Raw genomic sequence first — 13,343 nt, 5'->3', positions numbered from 1 at the left:
GCAAGGACTAGAATCGAAGGGCCTTAGAGTCAACTTAGCTAAAACCAAAGTCCTAATAAGTAGGAAGGTAGACAAAGCACAAACCCATTCAGGTAGATGGCCCTGCTTGATCTGTAGAAAAAGCATAGGTAGAAACTCTATAAGATGTACCCAGTGCAAGCTATGGACACATAAGAGGTGCAGCAATATCAAAGGAAGGTTAACTAGGAAGTTAGTTTTTTTGTATGTGGCAGATGTTCAGGAGCAATAAACACTGAAAATGTGCAGAAAACAACCTTTGCCACACTCCAGGGAGAAAAACTAGACTTAGTTGATAGCTTCCGCTATCTAGGTGTCCAAGTTAGTAGTGGGGGAGAGTGCGCTGAAAGTGTAGCTGCTAGAATAAGAATAGCCTGTGCAAAATTCAGAGAGCTCTTACCTCTGCTGGTGACAAGGGGCCTCTCACTCAGAGTAAAAGGCAGACTGTATGACGCATGTGTATGAACAGCCATATTATATGGCAGTGAAATATGGGCCTTGACTGCTGAGGACATGCGTAGGCTCGCAAGGAATGAAGCCAATATGCTCCGATGGATGTGTAATGTCAGTGTGCATACTAGACAGAGTGTAAGTACCTTGACAGAAAAGTTGAACCTAAAAAGCATCAGTTGTGGTGTGCAAGAGAGCCGATTGCACTGGTATGGTCATGTGGCGAGAATGGATGAGGATAGCTGTGTGAAAAAGTGTCACACCCTAGCAGTTGAGGGAACCTGTGGAAGAGGTAGGCCCAGGAAGACCTAGGATGAGGTGGTGAGGCACGACCTTCGAACATTGGGCCTCACCGAGGCAATGACTTCTGACCGAGACCTTTGGAAATATGCTGTGCATGAGAAGACCCGGCAAGCCAAGTGAGACCTAAATCCAAGGCCTCTGCCAGGGATGTAGCCAGCCCACTTATGCGTACCTTCCGTCATTGGACACTAAACTCCACTTGCGAAGACCTGTTGGGGCAAGTGAAAGCGAAATTGTAATGGCACCTGTGCCCAGCGTCACCTTCCTGGCACATGTGCCGGTGGTACGTGTAAAGATATTCGAGCGAGATCGTTGCCAGTGCCGCTGGACTGGCTCCTGTGCAGGTGGCATGTAAAATACACCATTTCGAGCGTGGCCGTTGCCAGTACCGCCTGACTGGCCTTCATGCCAGTGGCACGTAAAAGCACCCACTACACTCTCAGAGTGGTTGGCGTTAGGAAGGGCATCCAGCTGTAGAAACTCTGCCAAATTAGATTGGAGCCTCGTGTAGCCACCTGCTTCACCAGTCCTCAGTCAAATCGTCCAACCCATGCTAGCATGGAAAGCAGACGTTAAACGATGATGATGATGATATATATATATATATATATATATATATATAGATAGGTATATATAGATATATTAAAAATGCAACTTATGCTACCTTCTTCAAAAAATAGCTAGATATACATATTTATGATGGGCTTCTTTCAGTTTCTGGCTTCCAAATCCACTCACAAGGCTTTTGTCAGCCTGCGGTTATAATAGAAGACATGTGCTCAAGGTGCCATGCAGTGAGACTGAACTTGGAATCATGTTGTTGGGAAGCAAACTTCTTATCACACATCCATGCCTTGTCTTGTTTTGCATATGGGTGGTTAGTTGCTTTTCATACTTTTTGGTATAGTTGACTAAGATGGAAATGGCAAGTACTAAGTTTTGTTTTGGAGATGAGTTTCTAGGTGCTTGGTCTTTAGAGGTAAAGACAAAAAGTTACAACTAGTATTATCTCTATGAATTTTTTTTATCAGAATGTCATGTGTGCCTTGAAATCATTTGCGATAATGGTGTGTTGTAATTGGGTATGTAACTTATTGTGACAATAAGTGGTGAGATGTATATGTTTATTAATTCATTTAAATGTTTCTGTTGCTGGTTTTCAACTTAGAGGCTTGTATTTCTTGTTATGTTCTATTAGTGTTCAAGTGCTGTTTATGGTATATATGTGTACTGGATTTATGATTTTATTTTGGAATTTTAGATTGTTGTTAAGCTCCAAGTCAACCTTGATTGAACAGATCTATGATCAAAGCATTCCAGTTGTAACTGTCCATCTTTTTGTGTACTTAAGACTACAATGTTCAATGTGTCATTTCTTTAGACGGTAGGGTGTGATTTGAGAGAGCTTGAAGGTTATTTCTTGCTACCATGTAGAGACTCTCATTGGTTTGGGATTGTAGGATTATTTCTTATGTTAATGAGAATTTGATGTATCTTAAACCTATGTTTCTTTTTCTTTAGTTTGAATTTTTTTGTTTATTTGCTAATGTTGGTTGTATTTTGTATTGATAGGTGGGCTTGAAAAGGCAGTATTTCCAGTTTTTCTGTGATTTGCAGTTTGTATGAGTTTTTGGTGCTTTGTTTTATTTGAATATGTATGAGTATTTTGATGGAGCGTTTAGTTGCTTTGCTTAATTGTGTTAGAGCAGTATTCCAGAGATGATTACCATCCCATCTTTTCTTGAATGTTATATCTAGGACTGTAAAGGCACATAGCTTAGTGATTAGGGTATTTGGCTCACAATTTTAAGGTCATGAGTTCAATTCTCAGCAATGCGTTGTGTCCTTGTGCAAGACTCTTTATTTCATGTTGCTCCAGTCTACTCAGCTGGCAAAAATGTGTAGTACCTGTATTGTCACCAGCCTTGTCACACTCTGGATTACACTGAATCTCCCTGAGAACTACATTAAAGGTACACGTGTCTCTGGAATACTCAGCTACATGCATGTTAATTTCATGTGGCTGTTCTGTTGATTAGATCAACTGGAACCCTCGTTGTCGTAACTGAAGTGCCATTATATCTAGGACTGTATTATCCAATATCTGCATCTCTCTTTAGGATGGTTCAGTGAAGTTGAACAGAGATTTGTCTACCATTTCTAGCACATTCAACAGTCACATAGACTTACTTATCTGTTTGAAGTACCAGGACAGTTAGAAGCTGGAAGTTTTGTGTAATGGAAAGCTGTAAGGTCTGACTCTTTGATAACATTGTAATGGGTGGCTCCAGTGTATTTGGAGGTGAGAAAGGTTAAGAGTGTTTGGAGAACCAGTCTGTTGAACAGGGATACAGGTAGATGATTAACTATTGTGAACAATCAGACATACCAAATGAGTCGTCCCTCCTGTCACTGGTATAGGAGGAGCCCAGTAAAGCTTTATGCATTGAAACCATTGATGATAATAGCTTCTGAGAAAGGTGGGTTGTTATAGATTCTTGTCCTTTGTAAGTTTAATGGATTATTATAGATATTCTTCTGCAATATTTCAGATTTGTAATTTGGTTGTTTATATCTATTGTTGAGTTTTTGGAAATTGATCTTAGTAATGTCAGCAGTAGTGTTTTATGAATATCATACCTAATATAAATTTCTGTTTCTTGCCAGTAGCAGAAACACATAGAAATGTTGATAATTTACAATTCAGTTTCATGAATTTCAAGTGTAGGAACTTATTTAGAGTATGTAGCAGTAAACAAATAAGGCTTCAATTTACAACTAGGAACTTGCTCACTGCTGGTATCTTTACCCCATCAGGCCTGATGTATGTCCATTGTGTATAAAATAAAGCAAATAGAATAGAGATATAATAAATTACCTACATTTAATTTGATTCTATATCCACTTGGTCTGCAATATTTGACAATAAAATTTATGAACAACCCAATAGGCTTGCAAGCAGTAGTTGGCAGTTTGTTATCTCGGTAACCTAATTAATAGTGGAGGCAGGTGTTGTGAAAGCACAGCAGATATAATGATGTGATGGAAAGAATTCCAGGGGCTGTGCCATTTTGCCCTTTATTGCAAACAGAGGTATGATGTAAGGTAGTGAGATATGGGTTTTGAATATGGACAGTATATGAAATCTAGAAGGAAATGAGGTGTTATCACTTGTTCATCATCACTGTTTAACATCTTGTGATTTTAAATGAAAAAATAAACTGCAAAATTTGGAATGCAATCTATAGGTGTACAGAACCCTAACAACATACATTGAAGAAACAGCCTGTAGCATAGATGAGACGATAAGTGAACACTGGCAGGAATTTAAGGAGGAGAAAGCTCATCAGTGTTAAACTAGAACATGAGGGCTCGGTAGATAACATAGATGTTAGGATCTTATTGGCACTTAAAACAGACACAGTACTAAGGCAGATTACAGAGGCCACACAATAGAGAATAGATTGAGCCTCAACAGAAAACATGAATGGAGTAGTAACACCACCAACCCTCACTATGCCACATTCCACAAGCTGACTACTAAAGACAGAATAAAAAAAAAAATATGTCATGGGAACAAACTGTAATATACAAACCTGTATACATGCATACACATAGACACATGCACCAACACATGTGCAGATAGGGATACATACCACAGAAGGACAAACTGGAATAGATGGGACAAGAGAGAAGAGGAGACACAAGGAACAGAAAGTCATTGAATAGGTCACAGAATGTGTGACAAAAGAACTCTGACAAATATAAACAACTAGCAGTATAACCTGACCTTGTCCGGAGGTGACTTATTACGCCATCTACGATAAGTCTTGCTTGGTGAAAATCTACTAAAAAAGAAAGCCTTACAATGAAAAAACCCTTACGATGTAAATTAATAGGGAAGTCTGAAGGCTGTTTTGTGTAACATTATTAAGTGTACGTAAATTTCATCCATCTAATTGGCTATAGAAATGCTTGTGCAAAACAACTTTTTGCGCTGCCCTGATTATACATAGCAGGGTAATCTCTTTTCGCAGGTTGATCAAATAAGTATTAGTTGAATACTGAAATTGATATTCCCTCCTGCTCAAAATTGAATAGTAATGATCACTAAAAGGTTAAGCAATTGTCTATTTATTAACACAAGTGTGTGATAAATGAATAATCAAAATTAACACATTATGGAGCTGACCTATTGGAAGCTTTTAAAAATTCAGTTCTCCAAATATTAGAATGTTTGTACAAAAGGGAAAAATGTTGATTGCTTTATTGTTTCTGTCATTATGATAGTTAACAGAAACCAACTCTCACTGAGATCATTTTGTTTTTCATTCTTCCAGAGTCAGCTAGAGTACCAGTCGAGCACTGAGGTCAATTTAATCAACCACACCTTCTCCAAAATTTGTAGCTTTGTTAGAAATCAATAATTGTATATAGTTAATAAAATATACATCAACTATAAGGTAAAATAGATAGCAGTTATTTTTGAAAGTTTGTTTGTTAAAAAAAAATATCTTGGGACAACTCTTAAAAATATTTCATGATTCCTTATGTGAGCAAATAAACTCGAGGAAAAAAAAGGACATGCTTTCCCAAAAGAATAAATTTGAAGTATCTAACAATATAAATTGATTTCTGAACTTAATTTGCTAGCATCTTATATCTGTTCTTAGACACATACTACCTCTTAAATATTTGCCTGTATTCACCTAAAAGAAAATTTGCTGTTCTAAATTGGCAATCTGTGTACCACCTCCATTAGGCCTAAGTAAAATTTTATGCACAAAGACGCTTTTATTGGTATTTCTATTCATACAATTTGCTTTGTTGGTTGCACTTTGGTACAGGACGTCTGAAAGGAGTAGATATATATGTTCAGAATAGAAGACCTTGACCAAGAAGTAGTATGTATTCTGGCCAGTGATATCTCCTCTTTAGTATTTTTTGCTATTTATTCATTTAATTTGCTGTGAATATCCATCTCATTTCAGGGTCTAATGAAATCTATTTGGTTTTCTACCATTCTTATTTTCATTATGATTGATCTAGTTGTTGATGTACAAAAATTTAGCACAAGCAACTTGATATCTGTTGCCTATATTATGGTTGTTCAAACCTGATCAAGCAGATCTATGTCACATAGGCAGTCAGTTGAACAAGTAGTGTTCACATAGTCAATGTTCTAAATATTATACCTCTGCTTCATAGTGCACACCACTGTACAGTCTGACATGCAATTGTTCATCGTATGGAATGTCATGGAAGCAGTTATGTTGCTTTTTTCACTATTCTGTCTGTTTTTGAATACTAACTTGCATAGCTCCTGGTTATCCTTGGTTAAGTAGACTGACGATCAAGAGCAATCCATCCATTATCATCTCATTTTTATTTAGTCATTGTGCATCTAATGCTATTATAATTGAATGGAAGGTATATGATACCAGTGGAGTATCTCCTTCTCCCATTATAATTATTTATGTAGTTTCAAGGAGCTGGAACAGGTCACCAATTCGTAATGTCTGTGCGAAGCGAGGTGACAAGAATGGCTCCTTAGTACATCATGCAGTCGATACAATAAATATAAATAGAATAGTGCATATATGTGCCAGAGAGAAAAAGAGACAACCGGCTGAGAATGTTTAAGAGAAGATTTATTGATATGTTAACATGTGTGATTGTGTGTGCATCATATATACAGAATAATAGACAGGCTGTCATAAGAACGATGTATGCGTGTCTATGTAGGCATAGATGTATGCGCGTGTTAAGAACATAAAAGGATGGCAATGAAGAAGAGACAGTGAAAGAGGGCTAAGTTCATAGATACAAGAATGATAAATACCAGTTCGTAGTCAATTGTACATGATAGTTGAAATACTGTATCAAGAAGTTGCGGTGATGATGCAGAGCCGGTTGCAGTACATGGCGTATGTGAAGTTGTGGCTGTGATGCTGCTGCCTTGGTCACTTGGTACAGGATTTCTCGCAGGTTGTATATTCGCTGTTGGTCCATGATGAAGTAATTCATGAACATTGGAGTATTGGAACCTGGGCGAGTTGTGTATGTAGAGATGTTGACAATAGGACGATGGTGGCGACAGAGATGGAGGTTGCTCAATGCTGTTGGACGAAGTTGGTGAGTCTCAACGTAGCTGCTGTTGTGTTGTTGCTGGAACTGGCTGTGTCTTGTGTAGCTAGACCTTAAAAGGTCTGGGACCGAAAGACATCGAGATGAGGAGAAGCTGGGTTTTTATAAGGAGTTGTAGGCTCAAAACTGAGTTGAGAAGAGGCTGTCACACGTGACCTTATTTAGGGGCTTTGATTGGTTATACACTGCATATTGGCATGATGGAGTAAGAGACAAATTGCGCCAATACCAACCAATCAGAGTAGTGGACACAACAGGGTCCAAAATGCGGCCAAAGGCTAGCTGTTATCTATTACGTTCGTATGTATGTATATACAATAGAGAGGAAAGGAATTTCACTCGAGTGTATGCTACACCGTTATCTAATGAAGTCTTGTTTTAAGATAGTGGGATCTAAAGGAAATAATACTGTCATATCTTGCAGGTCCAGTGACTGCATAGAGGCTCCCTTGGTTTGTGTACCAATAGCTTCTTGTAGTGACCAAAGCAAAGGTCACTAAAGTAGACACAGTTGAAATATGACATTTGTTATTCTTTGTATCATTGGTATTATAACTCTCATGACAGTGATTGAAGCTAAGGAGGTTAGAGAAGCTACTACAGTTTTTGTATGTATGTGCATTTTTTAAATATATATTTGGATTGAGCGTGAGGGGTAGTATTCTTTGGATGATGCTGTTATAGACTGGGGAATGCTGTAACTTTTTAACATGTGGATAGGGGAGGAATAGTTAAAAGTTTGGTTCATGTAGAGTGATTCTGAAGCCATTTAATGCTTATTGAAACTATCAAGAGGTTTAAGCGCAAACATCACAACGGGAAATATGAGGTTTGGTGAAAAGAAGTCGAGAATAAGTTTTGTAGTGAAGATAGAATAAGTTTTGATATTGTCATAGAGATTTTATTGGTTTTAGCACTAAAATCATATGGTTTGTTTTGAATAGTAATTTTGAAAAATTATGCAATGTCTCATAGAATTATGAATTATCCATTTTTTTATATGAAAATATTTTTGATTTGGCTCTAAAGTTTTGTGCTATAATCCCCAAGAGAACATGTAGGTTCTAATAATTGCATGATCATGATTTCTTATTTTAGGTCTCCTCAATGTGGGTGCAGTAAACCCAGTCATCTTCAAGTCAGATATTTTATATCAGTCAATATACAAAATAAATTGTTAGATGGTATAGATTGGGCTGATACTAACTCTTATTAGGTGTAGAGATGTAGGCTTAATAGATAGCATTTAAGGAAAATTATGTAACAGTCAGAGCATATGATTTTCTTTTTCAACCCTAATAGATTATAATCCTAAAATTGTTTTAGAGCAAGACTTGAAAATTTTCCTTATCTAGAATTCTACATCTTTGTGCAGTTAACTACTGGTGTATTTTTGTATTTTACTCCTGTATAAAGGAAACTGTGCCATATAAGTTCTATGAGTACATTTAGAAATATAACACTTTTGTGAAGGGAATGTGCTCAATTGTGTGTTATGATTAGATGGACATTAATATGATGCTAGTCTCTTAACGATAATTAAGTAGAATTTTTGAATGCTCTTTTTCTCCTTTACTTACAAAGAATTGTAATAATGTAAAATTGCCATAATGTAAAAAATGGAAATTTACTAAATCAACATTTTTCTTTTATAATTCTGGATTCAAGAATTAAAGTTTATTTTGTAAACCCTATAATTGCCAGGTGTATTCATAGGCTTCTCAGTCAATGAACACAGATGTTGTTTCTCATTAGTTATTTTAACATTTTAAATGACTACTTAGCCTGTAAACTCTATTTTGTTCATATTTCAACAATGCCATAACATAATTGAGTATCCAAGATAAACGTAGATACTGTTTAAGTCCTTCAATTGCAAAGTATTATCTGATAAATATACTTAAATCACTTAGGGTGTTTGTCAACAACCAATTGAAATTGTCCTAGATTTTCATAAACCTATCTATATTAAATTATCAAGAATACTATTTCTCCTACTTTTTTCTTCTCTTCACTTTCTTATAAACAAGATTTCCTTTAGCTTCTTTGATATTGCCATTTTAACTACTATATATCAGTAAAGTATTAGAATGAAGCAGTTGACAAGGCAGTAAAGGCTAAGCGATAGGCTTGGATAACCTGGAAGGAAGGTAGTAGTAGGGAGCATTTTCAAATGGCTAGAAACAGCAGCTATGTGACAAGTATGCATAGTTAAAGATGAAGCAGAACAAATGAGATTTGTGCATGTCCTGTAATGTGAGGATCAGAGGCATGAATTATTCAGGATTGCAGGACAGTATGTGAGAGAGGACAAAGGAGTGTATTTGGAATGATGAAGATATCCTCACCATTGATGTGGAAGACAAAAGAGTGGCATGAAAATGCTATTGTAAGAGGTTGCTGAATGTGGAAAATATGTGGGTAATAGAGGGGCTATTTCATGTTGATCTTGCAGAGAGACCAATGATTCAAGTTGACAGCAGTGTGGTAGATAAAGCAATTAAAGATATGAAGAGAGGTAAAGCTGCAGGTCTATTGGGTGTGCATCCACGACAAAGTACAAAGGTACTGATCAAAAAATTGGGCATAAGCGGAATCAAATGTAGTGTGCAGGAAAGAAGACTATGATGGTATAGATATGAGATGAATATGGATGAGAATAGCTGTATCAAGAAGTTCTCATCACTTAATGTGAATGGAACTTATGGAAAAGTGAGACCCAGGAATACATGTAACAAAATAGTCACCTCATTACCACTATTCTCACTCTTTCCATCTCTACCCCAGTCTCTCTTACCTTGTCTTCTATGATTTGAGTAGTCATGTAGCTACATAGCAACGAGAACCTCTTCTGTTCTGGCCCTTTCTTTATCCATTAGCTTCAGAGGATCTTTGTCAGGCAAGCTTCATAGTGACCTCACTAGTGCTGGTGCTGTGAAAAAAACAAAAAAAACTCAGTACATGCTGTAAAGGGGTTAGCATTAGCAGGGGAAGCTGTTGAAACAATGTCAAAGCAGACACTGGAGCACTACGCAGTCCTTGGACTTGGCAGATCCTGTCAAGCCATCTCATCCATGCCAGCATGGAACATCGATGTTAAATGATGATTAGTGAATTTTTATAATTTTAATGCTTATTTCCTTTTTTCTGACTACAACCAGTTTTATTTTTATTCTTGTAATTAAATATGGCTTTTATTTCTTCTTAGGTAGTTTACATATTTATGGGGTGTTTCTTTTTTCTTGTTTTAATGAATACAGTTATTCCCAATTTTTTCAGTAAGTTTTATTTGCTTTTCTGTTAAAAATCTCTTTGAAGAGACTTCATTATTCTTCAGAAACAATATGAGTTTGAACCTTGTCACAAGCATACTGCCATGTTTTAGTTACTTTTTACAAATATGAGGTGGGGGAGCAAAGCTTGCATTAAAAGTTACACTAATATTTCACAGCAAATGATATGAAACCTAATGCAGAACAAAGGATACATTGTCAGCTAATAACAAACTCCTTTTTTTAGTTGGAGTATCCTTATGCACAGTTTATAACATCAAGCAAAGAATGGTTGTGGGCAATGAAGTCTGGCAGTGAAGTCTGGGGCCAACAAGAAGTGGAATCAAGACTTCATCAACACCTTCATGACAAATTACAATGGACCCAACCACATCCATGAGGAAGCTGGCTACTGAATTTGGACCCCAAAACAGCTGTGAATGAGGCTTTGGGCCTCAATTCCTACACCAAGACACTGAGACACCTGCAGACAGAACATATGAAGGCCAGGAGACTGGAGAGATGCAAAAAGGTTCTCACATACCTCAAGAAGAAAGGGTCCACTGAAAATTTTCTGAGAGATCATCTTCACAGTGGATACTGTTGTGGGCCACAGAAATGATTGGTACATTGCAGAGTCAACAGCTGACGTCAGGGGCACATTCAGAACAAAACATCCAGCCTAGGTCATGGCCTTTGATATTGTGGCCTCCAATGGAAGGAAGATGGGTAGGTGCTAACACCTGCTACAAGACGCTGAGATACCATACCTTGCCATGGCTCAAGGCCAACTACCCAGAAGGCAACTCTGTGTGGACCCAGGATGGTGCTCCCAGCCATACTGCCAAGAAGGTATAGAATTTCTGCTAATTCAGCTTTGCTGCTTTCTGGCCTGTGGACTTCTGGCCTTCTTCCAGCCTGGGTCTCAACCCTCTGGACTATGCTATGTGGGACATTTTGGAGCATGCTGCCAACAAAACTTCCCACCCCAACATCAACTCTCTGAAGGTTGCCATCAATGAGGAGTGGGCCAGGATGTCCAGTGACTTCGTGATGAAAAGTTGTGCAGGGTTCTGGGGCTATGTGGAGGCTGTTATTGCAAACAGTGGATGCCATATAGAATAAATCATTTGTTTTGTAATTATATGTGAATGCTATTAACCTATTTGTGAATTACTTAACCTATTGATGCTAATTGAGAGAGTTTCAAACGTTATGGCAATTTTGCAAGTTTTGCTTCTCCACCCTGTACATAGTCTTGCATGAAATACGGGGTGTGGCGCGTAAAACAGTAAGTCTGATAGATGGAATAAAGGCATGTACATTAAGTAGACTTGAATGTAGAGGCTGCATAACTTGTTAGTTCAGAAGAGCAGGAAGTATTGTAGTAATAATTTATAATGACTTCGTAACTGTTCAGAGCTAAATGGAACTGTATTTCCAGCCCTTAAAACCTAAGCAGAAAACTTAATCTTTCAAAATCAAAATTTGGAAATATTATTGATGTTTCAAAATGTCGAAAGCAAATGTGGTCATATTACAGGAAAATGGTCACCATGAAAAATCAGAGGATTTAACACTTTTGGATAGATTGCAGCTTTTAGTGTGATGAGTGTAATCTTGGTAAAAAAGAGTAAAGACCCCTTTCAGTCATGAACGACCATGTGATTGCACCTAGAAAGTTAACCGCCAAGGCACAAGTTGCTCATGCATACTAGCCTTCCCTCTCCACAACACTAGTGTTATCCAATAGAAAGGCAAAGGCTGATACAGCTTGGCACCAGTGATGTTGCAAATCAGCTGAATGAACTGAAGCAACATTGAATGAAATACATGGATATACATATATAATAAACTAATAAAAAAAGGGGTGAAGGTATATTTTTTTAATCAGCTGTGATAGTTCAATAATCAGATTTTTTTTTATGTCAGTTAATAATGATGGGATACAAATTATATAAATCCATAACATCCTCGTTACAGGGTGTTTTTGGAGATGTTTATTCCTAGAAGCACTGTCAGTCCTGAGAATATTTGATAGTTAATAGCAATTAAACTTGGTAAATATTTAACTGCAATTTTTTTTATAGCCATTTAAATGTTTCTGTCTTCTGAGAAACATTTGTAAATCACAGCCAATACCTTTGATTTCACCTATGTGAAATAGTTATGAGTCTTCACATGTTTTCCTTTCAGTCATTTATCTTTTGAGTGTTGAAAGAAAATGAAAAAAAAAGGCATCAGAGGGGCAATGCATACTCTGAACGCAGATAAATTTTTTCACAAATTATAGTGTAGCTTACAATGTATTCCTCACCTATGCTTTTTAATTGAACTTTGTAAGTGTTTGACTAAAAGAGGATTAGAAGCCTAAGAATGGTGAAATTAAGAAATCAGCTAATAAATGATTGAAACCCTTGAATCCATCACTGTATACACACAAACAGTTTCATATCTATGTATCATCATCAGCATTTAGCGTCCATGTTACATGCTAGCATGGGTGGGATGGTACCACAAGAGCCAGCCAGGCCAAAGCCTGCACCAGATTTCTGTGACTGTAATGGCAGGATTTTTTACAGCGGGCTGTCCTTCCTAACACCAACCACTCAGCAGAATGGTCTTAGTGTTTTTTATGTGGCACAAGCACAGGCAAGGTCAGTTTTAGCATGGTTTTTGCAGCTGGATACCCTTCCAAACACTAACCACTTTACAGTGTGGACTGGATGCTTTTAAGTGGCATCTGCATTGACAGGGTCACCAAGTACATGCAAGACAAAAACTTTTAAGAGGGGAGGAGGTGATGATGAAAAGGTTATAGTGAGACAGATATAGGTTGATTCAAATGAAAAAGAAAGTGAACAAAATGAAATACCTACAGAAAATATTGCATAGAATTTAAGAAGTGTTTTGAATGTCTTTCAATGATGGCAGATGAATCAAATGTACTGTAGTTCATTGTAGGATATAAATAATATGACCGCATGCTCATTGGGAAATTTTAAGTAAGATTAAAATAAAAAAAAAACTTTAAGTATCACCATTACAGGTATTTATACTCTGGTGAAATTAAGAAATCAACTCGTAAATAAACGAAACCCTTGAATCCATCACCACACACACACACACACACACACACACACACACACACAC

General features: G+C 37.2%; 1 protein-coding gene and 1 long non-coding RNA gene across 10 annotated transcripts in view; one reads left to right on the top strand and one right to left on the bottom strand.

The window, feature by feature from the left end:
- The window catches only part of LOC106883142 (6-phosphofructo-2-kinase/fructose-2,6-bisphosphatase), a 160,856-nt gene that overhangs the window by 4,911 nt on the left and 142,602 nt on the right, over positions 1–13,343 (top strand). The gene's annotated exons all lie outside the window — the stretch shown is intronic.
- The window catches only part of LOC106883144 (uncharacterized), an 18,195-nt gene continuing 11,289 nt past the window's right edge, over positions 6,438–13,343 (bottom strand). The window contains exon 3 of the long non-coding RNA XR_008263977.1: positions 6,438–9,850. This is a non-coding gene — a long non-coding RNA (uncharacterized LOC106883144). The remainder of the gene's footprint in view (positions 9,851–13,343) is intronic.

The sequence above is a fragment of the Octopus bimaculoides genome, chromosome 4, assembly GCF_001194135.2.
Source record: "Octopus bimaculoides isolate UCB-OBI-ISO-001 chromosome 4, ASM119413v2, whole genome shotgun sequence".
NCBI lineage: Eukaryota > Metazoa > Mollusca > Cephalopoda > Octopoda > Octopodidae > Octopus > Octopus bimaculoides.
Note: the sequence above shows the minus strand (reverse complement) of the source record. Positions and strands in the feature narration are given on the sequence as shown.